General features: G+C 40.8%; 2 protein-coding genes and 1 long non-coding RNA gene across 4 annotated transcripts in view; 1 reads left to right on the top strand and 2 right to left on the bottom strand.

Annotated features, from left to right (window-relative positions):
* The window catches only part of LOC117459707 (MSL complex subunit 3-like), a 153,747-nt gene that overhangs the window by 23,844 nt on the left and 107,675 nt on the right, over window positions 1-22,228 (bottom strand). The gene's annotated exons all lie outside the window — the stretch shown is intronic.
* The window catches only part of LOC117459612 (rho GTPase-activating protein 6-like), a 68,327-nt gene that overhangs the window by 13,036 nt on the left and 33,063 nt on the right, over window positions 1-22,228 (top strand). The gene's annotated exons all lie outside the window — the stretch shown is intronic.
* Window positions 15,182-22,174, bottom strand: LOC117459909 (uncharacterized). Its single transcript, XR_004553573.1, has 3 exons — window positions 22,079-22,174; window positions 15,709-15,781; window positions 15,182-15,310 (listed from the first exon to the last, which is right to left on the bottom strand). It is a non-coding gene; the product is annotated as an uncharacterized lncRNA (long non-coding RNA).

Raw genomic sequence — 22,228 nt, forward strand, 5'->3', positions numbered from 1 at the left:
GCCGGAGCTCTGCGGCTATAAATAGAAACATATCTCAGCGGAGGAACACTCAGGTTCCACAAGCTGGGAGAGTCGTATCGGTTGCAGGTGTGTGTGTGTGTGTGTGTGTGTGTGGTGTGTGTGTGTGTGTGTGTGTGTGTGTGTGTGTGTGTGTGTGTGTGTGTGTGTGTGTGTGTGTGTGTGTGTGTGTGGTGTGTGTGTGCGTGCGTGCACGTGTGTGTGTGTGTGTGGCTCATGCAATATAACTCCAGGTCAAAAGTGATGTGTGTTTAATTAAAGTTAGAGTAACATCAGACTGTATCCACTTATCAGACAGTCATTGTAATGAAAATGCTGAATGGGAATTAGTATCACAATGTGTTACTGCCATCTAGTGGCCGTTTAGAAAATATCCCTTTTTCCATCTCACACCTCGACCAATATGACAAACAAACAAGGAACTGATTTGCTATATAAGTTACTGTATACATTTAGAAGTATAAATCTAGTTAACAGTGCATTTAGTCACAACACTTTTATTGCATGACTCTCAGTTCGCCTTTCCAAATATGTGCTTTTCCCAAAATCCTATGCAAAGTGCCATTTCTGTACACCAATAAGCATTTCAATTTTCCAGTTTAGGCAATACATTATCTAACCTTTTAAATACTTGATGTTATCGACATTTTAAATCCTTTTTTATTTGATGGGTGTAAGTTAATGACAACACATTTAAAACAGTGATTTTGAGTTATATTGAAGCCATTGGATATCACCATGATTGTGTCTTACCCCATAACACTGATGCTTCCCTTCAATCTTTGGCAAAAACATATCCATAATATAACTTTGAAGCTTCTAATCAAGGCTGGGAGTTTCAGGTAGAACCAGATAGAGGCTAGCTGTACATCTCCATTCACCTCTGCACTTCTTATATGTTTTTATCATCATCCAAATGCACATGGCTTTTCATCTAGAAGTGGCAGAACAACTCATTGCAAGTAGTTGTTTTACCACAAGAGGGTGCCAGTAGGCTTCTAATACATATTCCTGGAGTTGGCCGGACTTTGGGAACATTCAGCACTATCTGAAGGCACAAATAATGGATCACAGTGTGAGTGTGGGTGGGCTGCATTGCGGTCTGTCACAGCTGCGCACATCTGTCTCCATGGCCTCTCTGTGTCATAAGGTATCTTACAAAAAACATTACACACAAGCTGATAGCAGCTGCAGGCAGAACATGTTTCACAGCGCTGGGGCCACATCAAAATGCATTGGACAGGGAGGGAAAACCCAACAGTGGGATCCTAGTCCCTGAAATGTATAAAAAACACATTTCAGACAAATATAAATAAACCTCACTAGACCTTCACTTAACAATCAGTGCACAGATACCCTCCTTACAGTGAACACCAATACAACCTTCTGGTGATTGTTATTATTATCACACACTTGCAAAGTATTCTCATGCCGTAGGAAATGTTTGTACTGTCACCAACACCCATGGACACACACACACACACACACACACACACACACCACACACACACACACACACCACACACACACACACACACACACACCACACACACACACACACACACACACACACACACACACACACACACACACACACACACACACACACACACACACACACACTACACAACACAACACACACACACACACACACACACACACACACACACACACACACACACAGCACACACAAACATAACAACTTTTTTTTGTACTTCCTTAGTATTGAACAGCGTCACTTCCAAGCAGATATCATATTCTCTCCTGCAGAGTACCTTCCCATGACATTCGTTTGTGTGTGTTTGTGTTTGTGTGTGTGTGTGTGTGTGTGTGTGAGCATAGGAATATTCCGTTTTTGAGAACCAGTAAATCCCCCCCCCCTTCCACTAATAAAACAATATATTTGCCCTACTTTTTGGACTTAGACTGGGAAAACAATGTTTTCTTTTTCAGAGGAGGGAGTCTGCCTTTGGGCTTCAAGCTATTATTTAAACTTTTTCTAATAAATACATTTCCCTTTTGCCACTCTTAATGCATGATTGATAGAAAACAAGAGCAAATCAGTCTTAATGCCAGCTCAGGAAGGGTTTTACATTTCTGGACACCTGGCCTCAAGTAGGTCTTTCCTGGAAAGATTCCATCAGTGCAGGAAGTGATGCATGTTACTTTTCAGCGGTTTGTTTGCAATAAACAGAAGAAGAAGAAGAAGCAGGTGGTGGACTTGATGGCCAACATGGCTTAAGAAAACTGATACAAAGTCTACCGTGTCCTCTTTTTATATATCGCAGCAGATTCTTTAAAGAAATGTGTATCAAGTCTATTTAAATCATCCCTTTGGCTATTTTATAATCCTGTTGTCACCGTGCATCATCTTTCAGCCTCATTACTCAGGCACTCAGCTGAATAGAAAGCAGATGCTTTGTCTATTAGAATGTATTATCTGTTATTCCCTCTCAGACACTTTAAATCAACAACATAGGGGGATTGGATGTAGCAGCCCAGGTGTGAATTAGCATGCAGGGATTCACTCAATGAGATCCTTCAACACGAGCCGGGGATGAAGAGAGACTAATTGACTCAAAAAGGAGAACTGTATGCTGTCTTTTCCAACTGTAGGTGACTATGGAGATGCCTGTGCTTAATGCAGTTCACAAAGAGGTGTGTCAGTCTGGTTTCCCGCTGCGAGCTGAAATATGCCTTAATTTGACCTAATTGGAGGACGTTTGCAGAGCTGGCTGCCAGGTTTTAAAGAAGACGAGAGCGTGGTATAGCGGAGAGCTTGGTTGGAGCAGAGATATGGAAAGGAGAGTATGAAGAGAAAGAGGGGGAGAAAGTGGGCGGAGGGAAAGAGCCGTGGAGAAATGGGGTAAAAAACATACACAACACACACAGCACCTGGGTTGGATTAGCTCGGGCTAGCAGGGAGGCTGCGTGTTAATGGAGATTTAATAGGCTCCGAAATGACTTAACCGCAGTGCAACATGTGTGTGTGTGTGTAGATGTGCAGTATGTGTGTAGATTGAATTTATGTTGTGAACTTTTACCTGCATGTTCTCGTGCCAATTTTGCCTTATGAAGTTTTGTCATTCTATATCTTCTGCTTTATATGCTGACAACGAAGACAGGCTGCAAAAAAAAAGTCAACATGCTGGAAAATCATAACTCTACAACAATATGTTTGGATTTGGTTCAGTGAGTGAGTTTCAAAGGATTTAGTGGAAATCTACACTGGATTTAAGGATGCTGGGTAAACTGTATAATTCATGTGGTGGTTTCAAGCCTTTTTACATAAACACATGAAACACATTTGTATAATTCTGCATGGCTAGAAAGCAATTGTTGGATATTGAAGATTTGCGAGGCTTAATCCTACCTCAACTTCTTATGTTTATATGATATCAATTATAATATTACATTCATTGATTTCCTGAATCCAACCCTGCACACTCCCCTGTCTGTGACGGTGAGGTTCTGTCTGTTGCCATGGCGACAGTGATGTAAACACGGCGCTGACCGTGGCTGTAGGAGCGAGAACAAAGACAGCATCCTTCTCAAACGTAAGCATCAGGAGATAGTTTATATGTTCAAAGGCTCTGACGCAGTTTAGCGCTAGTTCTCGGCAATGGAAGAAAAAAGAAGAAGAACCTCAACTGAAATTATAAATAGGCAGTAGATGTTGAGAGGTACAACATGCCATCTACATGAGACATAAACTCACTTAATATTTGGCCGCATAATGAGACATTATGCATACACTGTAAAAAAAGTCCGTGAAATTAACAGGGAAAGCTGTAAAATCACGACATCAAAAAACTGTAATAGAGAAACAATGAAGCAGTGTTTCATTTACAGTAATATTTCGTAAAGTACTGAACCAAACAAAACTGTTAATTCACATTAAGAATTATGTTAAAATAATGATATTTCATTGGTATAATTTACAGATTACTGTGGTTGAACACAGAAAAAACTGTAAATACATAAAACAATACAATACAGTTAAAATTACAACATGACAGGGTTAACAATCATGTTTTTTTAATATTTTTTTCATTCTTGAATATACTATAATATACTTACTTCTTATTTCTATTTGTTTAATACATATGTTTATTTGAAATTGGAAATAACCCAGTACTGAGATATTCTTGGAAATTAAATGAGAATCCATAAAACAGCTTTTGCGTTTGGATTCTGGGGGCCACTCGGCTATTTGGAGTGGAATGCAGCCCACGGCAGACAGCCCAAACAGTAATCGAACGCGCCACTGCGTGTGGACCATAGACTGTATCAGAGCCGGTATATATACTAGGGCTGAAGTCGAATAGTCCATTTAGCTTAGGAACCTTCCTAAAGGAGTGAAATGACCCGGAAGTTCCCTCAGTGGCAGCCATGATAAGTGCCGTAGTCGAATTCGCTAGAATGATAGGAAAGGAGGTTTCAAACTTCCTTTATAACCTCCTTTAGCTTAGGACCACTGGACCTCCCTAACTGACAGGAGAAGCGAAAATGCTGCCCCACAATGCCTTGCAGCCGCAGCATTTGCCGTCACTCAAACAGTCACGGAAATATGTTCACGGAAACAACCGATTACTTATTAAACATTAAACATCCATGTTGTAGTCCGCTGTATAGAAAACTGTGGGTTTCCATGGTTTTCCCACAGCACAGACGCACACAATGACGTCCGCTGGCGCATCATAAACACGTCGGATAGTGAAAGTGCATTCGGATTTTCTAAAGTACCGCAGTCCTCTTCTCCTAAGTCCTTTGAATTCTCCTATCCACATATCCCTTAACCCCGTGACGTTTCACTCAGAGGTCAAGGAATAGACGATAGGGTTAGAATTTAGGAGCTGATTTTAAACTATCCGACTGCAGCCTAGGCTTGTTTGAGACACATTGCGGCTCGCCTCGAAAGTAGACGAGAGTAGCCGATCGCAGCCGGGGGAGGTGTCAAAATGCTCGTCTTAAGTCGGACAGCTCGGACTCGGAGTCGGCTTGACTGGCTGGGTTTGCAATGGCGGAAATTGCATTGGCGTTATTTCGTTGCAGATGAAGTGGATGCATATAAATTAATAAACAAGTTTCAGTGTTTTTTTCATATTGGAAATGGTATGTTATTGGTTATGGCCATGATTTTATGATTATTGAAATGTATACAGTTCTGTTTAATATAGGTGTTTCCATAGATCTAGTCTCTTTATTTTCCCCTCAAAATGAACCAGATTGATGAATTTAACTCTAAAATAAAAAATAAAATCTTACCGGGGGGCATGCCCCTGGACCCCCAAGAGGATTTGAGGTCGACCCCCACTAAAAATCACATGGATAGGTTCCTAAATACATTTATAAATACATTAATTTTTTAAATAGTAACCCATTTCCATATGTTCATGTGTGGGTAGTAGATTTAAACTATAGGGCTATCACTATGGGCCCTGCCTGTACCTGTTCACTCTGCCATCGCGTGAAGGGTCTGCTAACAAGCGACCAACAGAAAGGTTAATGTTGTTGCACGTCACCTCAACCCCCCCCCCCAAGTATATTTCAGATATGTGGGAAACACTGGCAGTTAATGGACCAGCACCAGAGGTGTTCCCATACACACAGGCGTTGGAGCTGTTCTTCATGAAATCCCAGAAGGATGAAGTGCTCTGACAAACAGTGCCATCTTTGTGCAAAATGATTATACAGGAATGAAAAGTCAATAAATAAACATGTTGTTAAAACTTTTTTTTTTTTTTCGCGCACCCCGCTGCCACCACCCGCCCGAGTATATTTCAGATCTGTGGGAAACACTTATCTGACTAATGTATAGGAAAAACATTTGTTTTCCACTGAGCAATAATCCTTACAGCGGTTTTATACTATATATTTGAGATTGATATTCATAGAACAGTTTTTTCTGCATTTTAATTGTAATAAATACGTTTTACCAGAAAATTTAAATTGCAGTATTTAGATGTGCCTTCACCGTAAAACACCGCATTACACTGATGCTTTTACAGTGTTATTTGTTTGGTATGATTCTGTCAAATTGAATGGGATTCAATTTACAATATACAACAACTGCATGTAAATCTTACTGAAATAATCAGTTTAATAGCAACGTGATCATGCTAATTCAGCAGAAAAGGGCTGTTGAAATTACAGATTTAAAATGTAAAATATACACGTTGTTCTGTAAAGTTGTTTACCGTATTTTTAACATCTAGCCGCTTTCACACCGCAGGACTTGCGGTACTTTAGTGCCGGCACTAAAGTACCACTAAAGTACCACTAAAGTACCACGGCACTAAATCCGCCAGGGGGCTAGTGCCAATCGCATTCACACCGCAGAGTACTTTCCTGAGGCACGATTACACTGACGTCACTTCGTCTTCTTCTTCTCTGGGTTTACTGGCAGGCCGCAAAACCACTTCACGGCGAGTACAACAAAAACACGAGAGAAGAAGAACTACACGGGGGGGGGGGGGGGGGGGGGGGGGGGTATAAAGCCCATCCGCTGTATGAGGCGTTGTTTACTTTCCGACCTCAGACATGATGGAGTTCATAAGGGTAATTTACAAATAAAATACCCCATTATAACAATGGACTTTATCTTTATGTATTTATTATATATTACCCCCTCAGGCTGATTTTGGAAAAGGACATCAACCCTTGTTTGGTGTTTTTCCCTTCTTTATCTAAAACAAATGACATGATAAATTACTTGTGTTTATGTGTGTAAAACTTGTGTTTCTGATCAATTCAACCACCGACACCTGTCTGCTCTCACATTCTTCTATTCTGCAAATTTGGGGTGGGACACAATAAATAAAGCTTCGCCAGTTTGTTTGTTTTATTGCACAGTCAAGACATAACAATAACGGCATCATGCTGTTCCAGGTGTTTCGTATGCATGTAAATTGAAGTTAAATAACAGTGTGAAATGTAAAATAAAGTGTAAGTAGTTTCAAACAATGTAACAGTGGCAATATATATAGCAGCAGACACGCCTTAGTGCAAGTTAGGTGTCAGTATTAAAAAACAGTGGCAATATATATATATAATAACAATAGAAAATCGTTACCACTCTTATTATTGTGGTCTTTAATTTTTTTATAGTCCTGCCTGAGTTTCTTTATTTTTACCCGGCATCCGTGTGCACTGTGCACGATTCCCAGCTCAAGTAGCGAACATCCCTCAAAACATTTGGAGTTGGGAACTGCTTTCTGTAGAAGCTGCTGCATCCCGTCCTTGGAGTAAATTGCCAGAAGCGCCGACACTTCCTCATCATTCCACCGCTCCGGTGTTGTAGTACGTGTGGTCATAACTGCTTTAAAGTACAAAAAAACTACTCGCTCAGGTGTGGATGTGGTTTTGTAGCGAGGAAAAAAATGGCTGCCTAACAAAACAAATTCAGAGTCTAACAGGGCGTGGTTTGCAATTCGCCCAACCAATAGAAATAGAATAGAAATTGGCACTCTTTGTCACCAGGTTCGTACCACCTCTCTAGCAGGGACTAAAAAGTACCAAAAGAGTTCCAAAAGAGTTCCAAAAGAGTTCCCGGCACTGAGTAGTCCCGGCGGTGTGAACGCGACATTATTGGTACTAACGGAACTAAAGAACTAAAGTACCAGGGAAAGTCCTGCGGTGTGAACGCGGCTATTATTCTGGCAACAAAGCTGCCAGGTTTTTTACCGTAAAAACAACAGTGTAGGTGTGGAAGAGGATTTGTGTGCATAAGTTGTGATCAATGTCACAATACATCCTTGAAACGTATTTCGTAAAAGCTGTGGAAATGTATTGCGGGAAAAAAGCCTTAAAACGTCTATTAATGCAGGATTTCTTTAATATAGTGAAATGGAGAGATAATACCTTTTTCATACAAACACACACGAAGAACAAAAGGAGTGTGCATGAGGCTAAACATCAGCTGGACAGGTTGGAACAGGCAACCACTTACTTCATGGTGAAAATGAAGTAAGTGACCTAAGGGAATAGCTAGTGCAAAGCCAAGGTGTGTGTGTGTGTGTGTCTCTGTGTGTGTGTAGCATGATATGAGGTAGTGGGAGTGTGGGCGGAGCCAACAGGGGAGTCGAGCTTGGATTCCAGCTGCATTCCAGAGACAGAGAAGGGATGGATCTGTTGACCCCCACCTCCTGTCTTTACTCTACTTATTCTTCTCATCCAATACACACGAAAATAGAAGAGCATAAAGCCTTGCATTTTTTAAGCCTGTTTCCAAGGAACAGATTCGTCTCCATGCATATCTATACACTTGTTGCATTTTGGGATGATTCCACAGTTCATCCCATATTATCAGTGCAACGGGGGGAACAAATCCTTGCTGTCACTTGAGAACAGAGCATTCTTAGAAGGCTGCTGTGTTTATACTGCAGACTAAATATTTACACCCTGAACTGAGGCCGCTCAGTTTGACTGCGATAAAGGTTTGATATGCTTTAGGCCAGGTGACTTGCATACTGCAGAGATCACACACAGCCACACATACACTGTGTATACAGCTATGCTAACACTGAACATAGTGTCTGCACATGCACATAGGCATGCACTCACTGTATGCATACATAAATACACGTGTGCATTCTTGTAAAGGGAATCTTAAACACACACAGTGATAAACATAGATGAAGGGTATGTCCAAGCAGTGTCACTTGTGCTCGTTTGTTATGGTTAAGGGTTCAAATTAGTTCAGTCCATAGGAGGCCTGACCAAAGTCACACTGACGGATTAACACGGACATACAGTCCATTGTGCAAATACAAGAAACAATTAAGAGCGAGGTGAGACGAGGTAAAGTGTGGGACGGACTTTACCACAATACAACCACAAAAGGGAGAAAGTGAAATAACAGAGAATAAGAGAAGTTGGAAGATATGTCAACCTTTTTTTATCGTTTTAAGTCCAGACACCTATTTATTTTACTTGCGGCCAGAAACACCTGAATACTCATGTGCATTTGAATTGGAAACGGGTAAAGTATTGTTGCTGATTATCACAGTAAACAAGCAGAATAATGAAGGCAGTCGAGTGTGTTATACTCAGCCACTCATATGTCCTCGCCTCAGGTGCTTGAGGCATTTTATTAAACTGGATTTGCATAAGACAAAGCGCTGGCAACGCTCAGAAAACTCATTTCCATGTGAGCAGGCGATTGGACGAGCATCACCTATCAGCAGACTGTCCACAATATGTCACTGATGGCTATCGCTGTTGGCAAGGAATGAAATGCTATATACTATGATTACATTAAGTCCGGAGGTTAAGGCTGCGGCCCCACGAGGACGAAAACGGCTAAACGCATAGGATTAACGCGAACGCAATCGCAAACGGCTTCCGTCCACATGCAATAATTATCCGGATAGTGTCTGTTCACACGAGACCGCTCCGTTTAGCTCCAACCGCTGGAGAAGCTGCAGTACATATGCAGGAGCCTGTAGGTGGCGCTGTAACTTCCTCCACAAAAGCAGCGAAGAAGCATGGTTGTCATGGTTGGCTGCCCTTCTGTTTATTCTCCGCGGTGGGGGCCGAGGGAACCGGGCAGAGTTTTTCGCCAGTCAGCGTGTATTAAAGTTGAAATCTTCCGGACAAAATTATAAAAGTGCCGGTCAAAGGTCTTCTTTGTTATTTATTGAGCTTTAAAACAAATGAATAACGACTCTATATAATATAATGATAAAATACACGGAGCCTCTCTTTTTCCTCCCTCTCTTCGGACAGCGTCAGTGTCTGTCTCATGCAGCAGCTGGTCCAGTAATGAGTGACCCGGCCGACTGTAAAAATAAACATATGTATAACTAGTTTAGGGAGTTTGAGAGGTAATTAAAATAGCTAAGGGTGATGATCTGACTTGAAGTGTGTGTTTTGCTGCAGAGGGAGGAGCTGCAGGTGAGCAGAGCTGCGTGTCTCCGTCCTGTCAGATTAGACTTCACTCGCGAGAGAAAGATAAATAATCTGAATTCAGGATGCAGTTTACTTTGACGTGGGGGTGAGCAGCAGAGGTGGGGAGAGGCGGGGCTATTGCCTCATCATTATTGCTGTAGATGTTGCACAAACAACTGTAGCATGGTCAATAGCGTCCGGAGCACGATAGCAACTCTGCGATCCGCCATTGTTGTTGTTGTTGGTGGCGAAACACTTCAGCAATGGCGCGGGGGTAAGCGGAGGTGAGCAGAAGAGGTGGGGAGAGGCGGGGCTATTGCGCAATCACTATCAGTGATCTGAAAATGTCCGTATAGGGCGCACACACGGAGCTGTTTGACCCCCCAGAGAGTGGCGTATGCATTTCTATCCACCTTGGGACCCGTTGTCGTTTCCTCAGTCGTTTAGTGCCATATTCGGTCGTCCTCGTGTGGCCGAACGGTCTATATGACACTAAACAGTAACGCAAACGACCGAATTCATCCTCGTGGGGCCGCAGCCTAAATGGCTGGATCAATTGTTAGAGGTCTCTGAGACAGTCTAAACAAAAACACATGTCTACACCCATCTTCTCCAAGTAACCTATTTCTTTTGCAAACCTTACTCTAAGTGTTTATCCAAATTGCAGCCAGAAACACAACAGATGTCACCCCTCTACTTTGAAATATCCACAATGCTCTTGCAAAACATATTTCTCTCTAATGCCTCAGTTCATAATGTTTTTTAGTCGTGCAAATGCTCCATTAATGACATCACTGAAAATTATACGACACACAATGAACATTGAGCTTTTCGGGCCCCTGGGGGCACAGTTGTTAATGTTCCGTAATGCCAGGGCCAACATCTTGGACTTGGAATACTTAAAACCAAAAGAAAACTCTAGTTTGTTGGAGTTTATATAGTTAAAATACTCATAAAGTCAAACTCGGAGCATAATGCGAGTCCCAGAGTGGCTGTTAATCTCAAACATCCGTGATGGCAGATTCACACACACCAACGCCTGTGGGAGACGCACACAACGTGTTTGGATAAACGTGCCGAGAGAGATGCTATCCTTCAGTTTGAGGAGGCCGAGCCAACACACCGACGTCACATCACTCAGTGGACATTTTATTCTATTATTCAAGCTCAAGATTCACTCAACACAGAGGGAGAGAGAGAGAGAGAGAGGGGGAGAGAGAGAGAGAGAGCTCAACGGTTGTTCCTTCAGTTTACTGAGGAGTTAGTCTAAAGCCTGCACGTCAGGCAGAACTGTGGGAGGGGACACAAGAGAGAAGACGCAGTTTTTGTGTTGATTTTCATAGTGTGCATCTCTTCATGTGCTGCCATTTTGTATTAAAGGGGCCCTGCTATGCTTTTCGGGGTCTTCCCTCTCCTGTAGTGTGTTGTATAGGTTTTAGTGCATGTAAATGGTCTGCAAAGGCTCACTGTGAGAAAATAAAGGAGTAACCGTTAGTTTCACTGCGTTATGTGGATCACACATTAAATACATTTTAGGCATAAGAATACTTTCATCAGAGACATACAGATGTTATTTTTCCACAATATGTATAGTTCCATTTCTAGATTTGGAGTTCATCTTTATAAACTACATTTCTTAAAAACCAAAGACAATGATGTTGTGTGTTGTCCCCAAGCTCCTGTTGATGTCACCTCGCTCTCTGTTTCCCATAATTCTTTGTGGTGCTATGGCAACAAGAAAAGGCTATTTTCTGCTGCCAGTACGCAGCATTATAATACAGAAATCTCCTCAATTATTTTTCCCACGGCCTTTTTCAATGTTTTCTCTACAGTTTGATGTGAACATATTTGTGAACGGCTGCATTTTTATAAAACTACAATAGTTAGAACCATATTCGTCAGACTTGACGTTGCACTAATATTTGAAAACATGTTAATGACATCATTGATGGTTTCTGAGGGATTACTGGGTTTAAATGATATCATAATATATGCTCACATGTGGGCATGCACACACTATCACGGAAATACACACGATCTTGTTATTGTGCTGTTCGATACAGCTGGTGAGCTGTATCGAACAGACACCATGGCAACTGTTGTGGCAGAAAACATTAAGGAGGCGTGGGAGGTAGAGGACACTGTGTGTGTGTGTGTGTGTGTGTGTGTGTGTGTGTGTGTGTGTGTGTGTGTGTGTGTTTTAAGGTGGAGGAGCTGGAGCTGAACGACAAGGTATCTGTACATGAAACAGACCTTATTATATAAGGGTACTTAATTTCCCAGGATTCACATCATTCATGTTCAAATGCTTTCATTGGAATTGATAAATTAAATAACAAGAATCAAAATAAATGAAAAAAACAAGATAAAAAAAAATTGTAATATATATAAATGACTGAAAACAATTAAAAAAAAAACAATTTAACATGAAATAATACATAATTATTAAAATGATAAATAAAAATAAAATTATGAATAAATACAAAGAAAAATTCAGAAGTAAATGTTTTAAATATACACTGTGAAATGGTTAGATAAAAAAAAAGCCAAATGATCAGAGACGACCTTCTCTTGCTTAGTTTCAGTCTTTAAAGCACCTGACCCAAATAAAAACTCTCCCCAGCATCACTGAGGGATTCTCCGGAGGAAAGCTGCCAGCCGACCAGTCATCCAAACAAGCTGACAGAGCGGCAGCGGGAAGATGGAGTGAGAGGGGCGGGAGGTCAGATCACCACATGGACGGCGAGACGGACAGATGAGGCCAGACACATAAACATACACAGATGAGTGGGAAAACACATAGGCGGTCTTCACGAACAACCTTCTTTTCTCACTTTGAGATGACGTCACTAAAAGTCTGGTGATGAAAACACAAAGGCTCTGAGGTATGCACGCTGACAGAAACACATGTTGGTACTGGTCACGGTAGGAGGTGGTGCAGTGGGTAGTGCGTTGGTGTTCGGATCAGGGGGTCACAGGTAGGGGTGGGCGATATGACGATATATATCGTTGTGACGATATTAGGTCTCCACGATATTACGATATCTTTTTCAGAGATATCATATCTATCGTGATAAAAAAAGAAGAAGAAAAAACTTGAAAAAAAAACTTGAAAAAAAAAAAACTTTTCCCTTCAGTTATGCTAAAGTCTTTTATTGCACTTCAAGTCTAAAGTTTACATTTTAATTGTTTGGCACTGACTTTTCCTCATTGATGTTTTACTTAGTTATGTTTTACCCTCCTTTTCATGTTTATTGATGTTCACTGCTAGTGCTACCTCAGAAAGTTCATTTTTATACTGAGAAACTGTCTTGAAGCCATATCAACATGTTGAATTGTTCATTTCAGAAATAAAACCAGCTTGAAATGCTATTTTGGTCTGTTACTCCTTTTGGTTTTAGTTTCTGTTACCTTGTAGGTGCTTGTACTGTTAAGTACTTGAAAAATAATCATAATAACCGACATGAAAAAATATCGTGATATATATCGTCTATCGTGATACTGCTTGAAAAATATCGTGATAATATATATTTTTCAATATCGCCCACCCCTAGTCACAGGTTCAAACCCCACTGCAGTCAGCATGTCGTTGTGTCCCTGAGACACTATCCACCTTGGGACCCGTTATCGTCTCCTCAGTCGGTTAGTGCCGTATTCGGTCGTCCTCGTGTGGCCGAACGGTCTATATGACACTAAACAGTAACGCAAACGGCCGTTTTCGTCCTCGTGTGGCCGCAGCCTAAGACTTGGCAACATGTTTCAGATTCCTACGCCACCTATCTTGGTTTCAATCAATTCCTCCTCAACAGCTACGGAAATAGATGATGTGCGATTACTCCGTGGACAAATGACAGCTTGTCGTCGCAGTTTGAGGCAGACTTGTTGTTTCTTCTTCACATGCTTCCTTAAATGAGAGGATTTCTAAATGCAGTTTGAATCAATTCTTCCAATCCCATGTGGCACAGTCGGTTTTAGATATTTGTCCTTTGGATGTTGATTTGGCATTACGATGGTTCTCCAAACGTATCATTTTACAAAGGAGCCTCATGAGACTGGGTTTAACAAAAACAAACTATCTTGTCCACGTACGAGTAAAACTAACCTGTGACACTCATCAGACTCGTCACTCAGCTGCCCTATTTCTTGTGCAAACCCTATTTATCCAAATTGCAACCAGAAACTCAACAAATTGACGCTTCTTACTTAGAAAAATCCACATTCCTCCTGCAAACACAATTCTCTATCAGGCAAAGTCAGATCAGGTCCAAGCATTTTTACTTCGCACACGCTTTAATGGAGGTGGTATGGAGATGAAAGCCATACAGGCGAGCTGGAAGACTACCCAGAATTCTTCACTTCCACCCCCCCTGTCCCTCTCTCCCCTCCTCTCTGTCTATTGGCCCTCAGGACAGAGTATGGAGATTTAGGACAACTGGGTTGGCCTGTTGATAGAAGCGCCCAGATTGAATCCAGACCAGCGCTGTCGTCACGTTGTGTGTGTGAGCGTGTGTGTCGTGTGGATGAGCAGCTCCTCTAAAAAAAACCAACTGTTTTTCCGTCGGTCTTCGCTGGAGGTAGATTGAAAGACATAATTCCTTCATTTATTTGTTTGTGTGTCTTCTGTGTTTACCTCCCAAGTGAAGGACACACACACACACACACACACACACACACACACACACACACACACACACACACACACACACACACACACACACACACACACACACACACACACACACACACACACACACACACACACACACACACACACACACACACACACACACACACACACACACACACACACACACACACACACACACACACACACACACACATTCCCCAGTTGTAAGGTCATCCCCCAGAGCTGCTTTGTGCAGCTCCTGCTGTAAATTCGTTTATGTGTGCCCAGTTTTTACCATTCCTCCCCACCCTCTCCCCTTTTGCTCATTTTCTTTCTCTTATCCCCATTCTACACGGTGTGTTGTGAAGCCAAGGTCAAAGTTCATCGTCTGACGAGAGAGTAAAACACAAACACTACAAGCTACCAAGGAAAACACTCCGTAGTTCCACTCATTTCTCCTCTTCACCAAGCGCACAGTTGTCATTTACTTATGTTGACTTTAGCATTGTTAGCATAATTAGCCTAATTGGGCCCCTTTAATGAACTCTGACTTCATGCGAACTCGTGAATGTGATGCAAACACTTCAATCTGGGCCTTGCGACATGTATTTTATGAGTGTTTATTAAACAGATGGAAAGGCCTCACTGGATCGTCTTAAAGCACTTTAACAGAATACTTTCCGCACGATGGAGTGATTTCACAACTCAGGCATCCGGCCTCTGCAGGAGGGTGCTGCGCCTCCCGACGGGACGATGTAAACACGAGCAGCCCGCCTGCATTAAAAAGCGTGTTAACAGGAAAATAATTGTACACATTGTTTTAAACATGAGGTTATTAAGGATCACAGAGAGAAAAGAAGATTTAAAATCGCTGTAATTACTCATCACTGTCTCTTGTGTTGCCTAAACTCCATGACACTTCTCCTCCAGATCAACACTATAATAGCAGGGATGCGATACATCAGCACAAACAGGCCGCGCCAAATTCAACAGTGGAAAATCCTGCGTGCTTTGACATTGATATATGATCACAAGGGTGCCTCATTTCAGCATCATTTTAACAAATTCAAGATGATATGAGAAGCGATGGCGAGATGAAGGGACGTGGAGATTCAGACCGTTTGGCTTTAAAACCATTCAATTGTGTTGTAACGTGCAGTAGTAGCTCGTACCGGCCAACATGCGTGTAGAAACACACGTCTTCTTCTCCTCTCCTTCTCCAGCAACCTCCCACTCCCATCGGCTCTGTGTATTCAAATCAAATCAAGTTTTATTTATATAGCACCTTTATAAACGATTTTTGGTCGAGCCAAAGTGCTGTACATATAATAAAAATAGCCTACAATAGAGACACTTTACAACAAATACAACAGCACAGATTGTTCAGAATATCAGTATGAGACAAATTGTGTGTGTCAGCCATGGTCCGACTGGGACAATTGAAACTCCATTTTAAGAAACAAAGCGTCTCCAACAGGACCACAAAACACAGCTTCCAACCTCACGACTGCACTTCAGTCACTGTTTCTCCTTCCTTTCATATTCCCTCCATGCTGTCCCCAAGGGAGGGGCTATATTAAAATCACATGTGCGTTTTATAGGACTATTTTATTCCAGGAAGCATCAACAAGATCATTATTTCACTTGACAGTAGTTAATCAGTTTTATTTGTGTTTTTTGCTGCTATTTTAAACTAAATGCGTCAGCAACTTGGCTAGGATCAGTAAAGTCAAGCTCAGAGGTTAGATTGGAAGTGCATGATTATGTCCGGTGGCCAACAGGAGCAACAACTATGCAAATTAAAAACACACATGTGCCGAAACTCATGCAAATAAAGAAACATCTTCACCATCTTGACAACACATGTGCAGGGTCTAGAAAAATATGGGATTAGTTTTGTATCATAAAGATAAAGCAACACTTTCTCAGAATAAAGCAAAACTATGAGTTTAAAAGAAGAAAAAAACTGAGTCAAGCAAAATAAAATAAATTTCTAAAATAAAACTATAAGTTGCAAACAAATCATTTGTGTAATCATGCTTCTGCCAATTGCGGCAAAAAAGCCCAAAATATATAATTGTCACTCCGAGTGGGAGGATGATTATTTTAGTATATATTCCAATTCAAAGTCCATCTGTCTCTCATCTGCAATGCGAGCGTGGCTTTATCGAAGAAGGGTAATTTAGGAGCGGCAATTTCAAAACAGTGCACAAACGCTACGAGACGGAATTCCCTCCTAATTCTGCCCTACGCTCCAAAAGGGGAGGGGCCTGAAAGGACAGCTAAATGCACAGCAGTCCATTTCCACCAGGCCCAACAACAAGAGCAAGGCTGCTACCAGAGCATCTTATCGTGTCAGTCGCGTTCTTGCGAAACACATGACTTCTTTCAAAGACGGCGAAGTTGTGAAAGAAGCATTCCTGGAGGCTGCTGATGCGTAATAAAAATAACAGTAGCGTTTCAACAGGTTTTTGATATGATAAAAACTCAAGTTAGATACCGTTATTAATCAGCTGTAAGTTTTAGTTTGTTTGAATTTATTCATTATAATTATTGTACAAAATGGTATAAGAATGCAAACATTAAGATCTGTTCTGTTTAAATTGATTAGTCTATTATCAATTCAGGTTAAGAAACTAGTGTTGCTTGCATCCTATTTTAAAGGCATTTCTTTTTATACTCTACTAAAATGCAACGAAAAAAGGGTTTGATTCTATTAATTTTGTCTTTTTTATTGCACTGTTGCAGCAGATTCCTGTGTAGCTTCAGATCTGAGTTGTCTTATTAGTAAGCCTCATTTATACTTTTGTAGCAACACTATTTTTATATAATGGCAAAGAAATGGTTCAGAGTCTTTTCTTTTTTCCCTGTGTCATATGTGGCAGCACTGTTCAATGTTTCCTGAAAACATTACCACATTACCATGTAACATGTGAATAAACTCCAACTCTGTATCAACAACACTGTTGTGTAACTTCAGTTAAATACTTGTGTGTGTGTAGATTAGAAAGAGGTAAGATAAAGCATCTGCAGTATTTTATGAAGTATTAATCGTACAAAAGTCAGTTTTATACAAGTAGAAGTGTGTATTTACCTGGCAGTAGGCTGTCAGTAATGGCTACGCCTCTCTGTTTGGACTGGCTCGGCAGACTGGCAACTTTAAAAGTAGCTCTCGGTTAAAAAAAAGATTGGGCACTCCTGGTCTAGAACAACCTTCATCAACTTCAAAACACATGCGCAGTTAATTATGAAACAAACTAACTCGGTTTTCTGCATTATCAGGGTCACAAATAAACAATTACGTCACATCAGTAGCAATTTAATCCCAAATAAAATGCAAAATGCATGCAACTTTATACAACACCTCGAATGTTTGACCAACCTCATTTAGATCTGATAAGCAGCGAGCCATTCAAAGAGCTATTCTCTGTAAGAACAGGTTTTTTTGTCTTGGGTAACTTTATAACACTGCATGTTTGTGATGATGCCTGTGTGAGATACACACAGCTACTAAACTGTAATGGAAACGTAGCATAAAGTGAGCCTGGCCTAACAAGGCCTAACTATACCGTACTAAGCCGAGCGAGGCAGTGGAAATGCGCCTGGTTTATTGCTGAGCCTGTGCTCCTTTCAACAAGTCCTCCAACTCATACGACCAAATAGGTCGATTGTTTAAGCACCTTAGATTACGACCCATAGCCACGTTTTAAAGTGTAGCACCTCTAGTGGTCGTGTAAGAAACAACATGCTCCCGTTTATTCACAAATAACCCTCTCTGTAAAATCCTAAATTGTAGAACAGTTTGGCCATTAAAACATTTTTGATTAGATTTCTAGCGAGAAGTGTATATTGTACTTTTAGAATCCACGTCCAGTCGATATATAGCCTCCATGTAAAGTTACGGGTTGAAAACATTATTTCCGGTCTCGACGTTTTCAGAATAAAACCAATGATCAAATGAACATTTAATATTCATTACTAAAGGTACAGCCGAATCATCACAGCGCACACAACCTATTACCGCCACAGATGGACAAAAAAAGGGAGCGTTTCTAAAAAAAGGGGGCGGGTCCGCTCAGTGAAACGATAACAACAAAACATGGAGGAACAGAAGTCTGCGTTTAAATCGTGTGTGTGTGTGTGTGTGTGTGTGTGTGTGTGTGTGTGTGTGTGTGTGTGTGGTTAAAACACATCAGCCTGCGGTCGCTCTTAGCCTTTCTAATGATTCTGAAGGTAAACACAGTGAAGGCGGTGCGTGAAAGGCACGGCGCGCTCGTCTTCTCAGAGGCTGAGTTAACCCTCCCGCTGCCTCCTGGTGCTGCAGAGAGGTCATGAAGTGAAGGAGGTGTTCCTTCTATAGAACAGCTGTGGGCAGCAGACACTGTGAGAGTCACAGACATGAATACATAGATCAAGGCAGACTGGTGCACACACTCTCCTGTTTTGCCAATCCGGTGGTTAAACAAATATAGCTCTTCATCCCTGGCCGAAATGTCCTTAAAATGAAGTCCGAGTTCGACATTTTAATTCATTAATTAATTCATTGCCTTTCCAACTCCTCACTCAGTTGACTGTTACAGGTCTATACAGGTTCATGGCACAATGCATAAGCTTCACATCGAGAGACTGAAACTGTATTTTCCTTTACCGTTCTGTTTTAATTTCACAATAAAGTTAATAGTCATATTATGTTTGATATTATTATGTTTTATGAACTACACCACTGGTTTTTTAACCCGCACCGCCTAGTGGTTAAAGCACGTTATTGAATTTTGTTGTTGAATACGTTTTATTTGATGAAAACATTTAAATATTAAGAGTAGCCTACATACAACATTGAAAATATCAAGAAGATACTGTAGTGATCTCTACAATAAAACAGTTTAGTGCAGGACGTCCAAAGATATTAACAGGAGGATGTGCAAAACAGACCAACTAGGCTTTATTTAAACATTAAAGAATAGTTTAAGTTAAGGTCTTCTTTTGAATAAGAAAAAAACGTTGGGGTTATCCACAGATAAATATGAAGTCTGACAAAGTACTTAACGTCCAATATATTGCATAGTTTATTTTGGCACTTGACAATCACCTTCCCTGAATTTGACTCAGGTGTAACTAAAGTCTGATTTAAGAGTTGTTTATATTTCACATCATTAATCAGAATCTGCAAAGTAACTAAAATACATGTAGAGGAGTAAAAATACCAGGTTAACCTCTGAATTGTAGTGGAGTAGAACAATGTAGCATGCTGCTGTAACAAAAACATTTCCCAACTTGGGATCAATAAAGTATATCTTATCTTATCTTAAGATGATCGATGGCTACTGCCATATTTGCAAAATTTGACTCTGAACCTTGACAAGTGCATGTTTCCGGCTTATCAATGAACAACAGGAGGGGTAGACATAAGACCATCTGTTAAATAAAGCTCTTCTGACCTTAGGTGTCATGTGGGTATATTATTTCACCATTTATTAATGATATGTTTTACAATTGATAACACCACTGTGTTTCGTATCCCCTAAACCTCCAGGGTGTACACGTTTAATACTGCCAACTTCTAATTGTGGGAAATACGAAAACGTCTTATAAAGAGACGTGCCATATATTGCGAAACACACAATAGCCAGCATGTGTAGTTCTGGGGGGGTAGCTGGAGCCGGGGGCTGGACACGTCCAATTCCAGTTTTGGAAAGTCTGCCGTGGTTCAATTCCATTTCAAAGAGCTGTTGACGCTTGGCGTAACCTTGTCGCACTGCCACTCCAACATCCAATCACGGGGTTTGTAAAGCAAGGCGGATGTTGTAGTCCCAAACGATAGCTGGGGATTCTGGGTAGTGTAGTGTCTTCGCAAACTGTAGTGTCTAAACTCCTAAAAAACTATTTGTTTCTCTGAATCGAAGGTTAAAAACACAAAAGCATTGTACACCATTTAAACCAATCAATATTGTGTAATTAACAAGGATAAACTGATGTTTTTTAGTGGATGAGTAATGGAGATATCACTGTGTAATCATTTGACAGTGTGGGGAATATATCCGGTTTTATTATGAAAACTTCGAGACCAGAAATACTATTTTCACCCACGCTAACTTTACATGGAAGCTGCCGCATTTACACGTTATCCTGGCGAGACCTCAAATCATCTTCGTAATATCTATCAAACTATAGATCCTACACATCTACTGGAAGTGGATTCTAAAAGTACAATATACACTTCTCGCTAGAAATCTAATCAAAAAGCATTTTAATGGCCAAACTGTTCTACAATTTAGGATTTTCCAGAGAGGGTTATTTGTGAATAAACGGGAGCATGTTGTTTCTTACACGACCACTAGAGGTGCTACACGTTTTTTGTAGGAGGACAGGCTGGCTCCTTTTGTTATCTCGAGATTTCACAGTTAAGTAAGTGTTCCTCTTAAGTTCCCAGCATTCTTCAAATGGCTACGGCGCTATCTGATAAGCAGGGAGCACTTCAATGTCCCTTTTCTTACACGTATTGACTCAAATGTACTGTTCAATTAAAGAAAAGAGGGTGGTTAGTTTGTGTTTTTCTCAATAAACACACTCCTGCATGGCAAAGCAAATCTCACTAAGTGTGTGTGTATTGTTCAGCCACTGATAACATCGTGTTGTGCTCTTTTGTTGTTGTTGCATGCTTCTGTTTTAGATGCAGATTTCCCAATGATGGTTCCACATTTAAGCATCACACAAACCCAGACATCCCTCCCCCTACTGAAATCTTCCAGTGGTGGACTGGCCTTTCATGTTTGCCCTTAAGAGCAGATTTCAGAAGGGGAATGCCCAATAAAAGTGACCATAAATGACTTTTACAATGGAAGCAAGCGATCACAGTTATGGTTCTGCGGTTTGTCCAGTAAATTCTCTCCGCTGTGATTGATTTGCCCCCGTAATAAGGCCTACAGCAAGCCCTTCGTCACAGTTAGAAAAACCTTTCTATCTGTCGGATATCAACTTTCCACAAGACGATTTGGTTTGTTTTTAACTTGAGCATGATGTTTTTCAGCTAACTTCCAGGAATTATTCTATTATTTTGTCATTTAAAGCTATGACTTGCAGATCAGAATAACACATTTAATTCCCTCGTCACACACAACAAAACCAGTTGTAGCTCTTTGCCATAAACCATACAAAAATCCAGAATATCCCTATATGGAGTTTACAGAGACAATCTTATCAACTGTCTCGGCAGCTCCATTGGTGGTTCACTGGTATGAAAACATGTGAGTTGATAATCAAAATCTTCTTCCATTAGTCCTCCTCCTCTAGTGCCACTACCCTCCCCCTCTGCCTCTCTGATATTCAGTGCTAAATAGCTTAAATATGCTGCCAAAAAGAAAAAAGAAAATGCATAATACATGTAGGAATGTTGAGATGATTCAAACAACTGTTGGAAATAATTACAAGATATCTCATGTAGGCCACAATCCATGACATTATAAAAGAAACACAACATCAAGGTGAAATGTATGTATTTGTCATTCAAAAATATAAATAAATACAATTACGTTTTTTTCTTACCCCAATTGTTTCAGTAATACAGTAGTTGCCATCTGATTTGTGCGTAAAGATCATGTAAAGATACAACCCTGACCAAATGCGGTTATATTTTGAAAATCTCTACCGGAAGCTCACACTGTCGCTGACCTGAGTCTCTCTGCCTCTTCTCGC

The sequence above is a fragment of the Pseudochaenichthys georgianus genome, chromosome 2, assembly GCF_902827115.2.
Source record: "Pseudochaenichthys georgianus chromosome 2, fPseGeo1.2, whole genome shotgun sequence".
Classification (NCBI taxonomy): Eukaryota; Metazoa; Chordata; class Actinopteri; order Perciformes; family Channichthyidae; genus Pseudochaenichthys; species Pseudochaenichthys georgianus.